Here is a 4,245-nt window from a genome sequence, read left to right as displayed (position 1 = left end):
GGCGCTGCGCCGGGGCGGGAAGGGGGCGGGGCCGAGGTGGGGCATCCGTGCGGGGCCCGCCCCCCCCGCCCCTGCCGGGGGACAGGGAAAATGCAGACCGCACCCCCGGCGCGGGCGACCCAGCCACGTCACTCAGCGCCCCTGGCACGTGGGCGGCCACCCTCCAAAACCCGGCGTGCACTTTCAGTTTTACCCCGTAGGGCACTGCAGCGCCGTCCGGCCTTCATCCTTCGGTTCCTCGGGCCATTCATTCACTCCACTGAGGTCCGCCCCCTGGCCCTGCGCCACGCCTCTAACCCACACTTCCCGGCGCCGCTGAAGTACGAGGCGGTCAGACAAGGACTCCCACGGAGGAAACGCACTGGTGCGGCTCCCAGAGAGTGGGCACGGGCAGGGGTGCCAGCAGAGGGGCGGCCGGGCTGGGAGTTACCGGGAGAGCCCTCCCTAGGGCCCCTTGGCGCGCAGTGCCGGGTCCCCACTCCAGGGCCTGCGGGTCCTGGAACCCCCGCGCGGTCCATGGCCCCTGCGGCCACCGCGCAGACCAGCGCTAGGACGCACGAGCCCCGCGACCGCCCCGCAGGACCAAGGATCCAGGCCCACCTTGTCCACGGGTGCGCCCCCGCCTAGGGCACGCAGACCTGATCCACGCGGAGTTACCCAGCTAGCGGGGACCCAAACGACCCCGCAGAGGCCTGGGGGGCGGACACCTCCACGGTGCCATGAGACCCTTGGGGACCCCCAGGAGCCCAGTTCCCCAACCCCTGACACGTGCCTGGCCTGCTACCTCAGGGTGTTCCGGGCCTGGCCACCTGGCCAGTGTGCGCTGCACCAGCCCTGTGCAATGTCCTTTCAGAGCCTGCAGGCAAGGGCAAACCCACGTGGTGGGAGCCCAGCCCGTTACTGAAGGCAAGTTCCTGTGCCCTATGCACAGTGAGGCCAAACAAACGGCAAAGTTGGAGTTTGGCGCAGAGAAAGGTTTACTGCAGAGCCCGACAAGGAGAACAGTGGCTGGTGCTCAAACTCAGAACTCCCCCCTGGTTTTCAAGGAGAAGTTTTACAGGCAAAATGTGGGGTGAGGGCTGCAGGGTGTGTGACTTCCTTCTGACTGGTTGGCGGCGAGGTAAGGGGGGTTGGTGGTGGGGGTGATCCAGGGATCTTGTGCTCAGCCTGAAGTTACCATCCTCCACCTGGGTTGGGGCCTTCGTTCCCGCAGAAGAACTCAAAGGTACTGTCCCTTGAGGAGAAACCAGGATCCTGCTTCAATCCTGCACTATAGTTTCTTGATTTTCCTCCTTTGTCTCTGTATTCATTACTTCCCTGATTAGCAACTGTCTGAATCTGCTCTTTGAGATTCAGGAAGGTCTAGGAGGCCGAACGAAGCCTATTTCCTACAAACCAGAAATGGGGGACACAGAAAAGATTTGTGCCTGGGAGGACCCCACAGGGTCCTGCTGGGTTTCAAGCGCCGTGGTCATGACCCTGCCCTTTATCTCTCACTCCCAACCTGTTGCCTCTGGGGTTTCACCCTTGCAGACACAGTGAATTCTGTCACTCTGGTGACCCAAGTCAGCAAGTTTAAACCTCTCTAGCCTGGTGAGAACAGTGGATGCAGTGACCCGGCTTCTGCCTGGGACAGTGAGGAAGGGGGCAGGGTCTTAGCCATCCAGATTTTAAAGAGGAAGCACATCATAGTTAATAATAATTAATTGTTGATTAATAATAGCTAAGGGGATTCCCTGGCGGTCCAGTGGTTAGGACACGGCACTTTCACTGCCAAGGGCCCGGGTTCGATCCCTGGTTGGGGAACAAAGATCCCACAGGCTGCGCAGCAGCGTGGTCAAAACATAAAAATAATAACTTTTAAAAAGATCAAGGGACTTCCCTGGTGGCGCCGTGGTTAAGAATCCGCCCGCCAATGCAGGGGACACAGGTTCGATCCCTGGTCCGGGAAGATCCCCACATGCCACGGACCATCTAAGCCTGAGCACCACAAGTACTGAGCCTGTTCTCTAGAGCCCGCAAGCCACAACTACCGAGCTCGCGTGCCTAGAGCCCGTGCTCCACAACAAAAGAAGCCACCGCAATGAGAAGGCTGTGCACCGCAACGAAGAGTAGCCCCCGCTCACCGCAGCTAGAGAAAGCCTGTGAGCTGCAACAAAGACCCAAAGCAGCCCAAAAAAAAAGTAGGCTGTATTATTATTCAGATAGGGTGAGGTCGACAGATCAGGAGACACTTGCCACTAAAGACAGTTTGTTACTCACGGTTCCTAAGAGGTGGGGGCATACTGTAAGCAGGCGGGGCGGGGGGGGGGGTTCCCCAGAGAAAGAGAATCAGGCACAGCTTTCTGGACACCAGAGAAGCCATTTTTGGTCTAAACCATTTCGTAACAAAAGCCTGGTCAGAGTGCTTGCCCTTGAACAGGTCTCAGCAAGTAATGATCTTAATGGAACAAAAGAATGCAGGAACAAACCATTATTAAGCAAGAGACGTAACAGTAGCAAAGGTAACAAATCAGTTGTACCTTTTCTGACCCCCGTGACTTTAATCAGCTAAAGCTTGGACTCTGTCAGCCTTGACCCCAGTTCTAAGCTGAACTCCTCTACCCAAGCCCCTTCATGAATATGCATGTACCCTTAGCTTAAAACGTCCCCAGTTTTGCCGTTCAGGGATACAGTGCTTTGGGGAGATCCGCTGTGTTCTCCTTACTTGCTGCAAGTCATAATAAATCCTTCCTTCTCTCTAGCTCTGCCTTGGTTGTGTCTTTTGACTCCACACGTTCCAAGAGGTGAACCCAGTTTTTCGGGTGACAATGCCACACCAGGCAGGGCCACGTGGGGAAGCACCGGGTTGGGTCAGGAAGCAGAAGGGGGCGGGGGGGAAACCCCAGGCAGGAATCTTCATTGCTGTTTCTATGAGAAAGCCAAGGCGAGGCAGGTAAGCAGGCTGAATATTGACTCGTTTGAATGACTGTGGCCAGCTCTGGGGCATCGGGGCTGTGTCTGGTTGTGCGGTTCCTGGCCCTGGGACGGTCACAGCAGAGAGACAGTGCCTCCCACCATGTAAGCCAGGCAGAGGAGTGGTTTGGAGCCTGGGCTCTGGATTGGTGAGTTAGCAGGTGGAAGGCACGTTTGCCATCTCTAAGAATGGGCTGGCACTGGGAGGAGGGTCTCTCCCCCATTCAGCGAGGCCCAGATGCTGCAGCATCAAGAATACAGAACCTGGGCTTCCCTGGTGGCACAGTGGTTAAGAATTCGCCTGCCAATGCAGGGGACACAGGTTCGAGCCCTGGTCGGGGAAGATCCCACATGCCGTGGAGCAACGAAGCCCGTTCGCCACAACTACTGAGCCTGCGCTCCAGAGCCCGCGAGCCACATCTGCTGAGCCCACACACCGCAACTACTGAAGCCCGCGTGCCTAGAGCCCGTGCTCCACAAGGAGAGAAGCCACCGTGATGAGAAGCCCGCACACGCACAGAAGAGCAGCCCCCGCTCTTCGCAACTAGAGAAAGCCCACGTGCAGCAATGAAGACCCAAAGCAGCCAAAAAAAAAAAAAAGAAGAAGAATACAGAACCTAAGAAAGCGTAGTTAATACACTAGGGTGAGCTCTGGACTCTGGAGCTGAAACAGGAGGGAAGGGGGCAGGGCACAACCTCTAAAAGAATGACATAGCCCTTGAGGTTCGACATAACCCGTCTAGAACCAACTAGGTCCAAGACGGCGGAAGATTTGACTTCCAGTAGACCTTGAGCCTCATCTTAAACTGACTGTAATGCGTTAGCGTATGCTAAATGACACAACTACAGGCACCACGATAGGTCCGAGGCCAACCATAAAAGGTCAAAAAGTGGGCGGTGGCCCAATTCCTGGAAATCTCCACCCATTCCCCCAAATAGTTGGAATAATCCTCCCACTCGTTAGCCTATGAAATTATCCAACCCATAAAAACTAACCACCCCATATTTCAGGGTCTGTCGACTTCTGAGATGGCCCACCCTCCGTCTGTCGAGAGTGTTTCTCCCAGGGCTGCTCTCACTTGCCAGATGACCCCATGCCCAGGCATCACTCTTGCCTTTTGAGACAGACTGCATTCTGTCTATGCATTGTGTATCTCTCTAAATAAAACCACTTCTTACCTATCACTTTGTCTCTCACCGAATTCTTTCTGTGACCAGACATAAAGACCCTGAGCTTCATTAAGTCCTGAGACCAGGTGTGTGATCTCAATTAAAAGACAGTGGGTTCGA

Source organism: Phocoena sinus, chromosome 4 (assembly GCF_008692025.1).
Source record: "Phocoena sinus isolate mPhoSin1 chromosome 4, mPhoSin1.pri, whole genome shotgun sequence".
Lineage (NCBI taxonomy): Eukaryota > Metazoa > Chordata > Mammalia > Artiodactyla > Phocoenidae > Phocoena > Phocoena sinus.
This window is presented reverse-complemented; position numbering follows the sequence as displayed.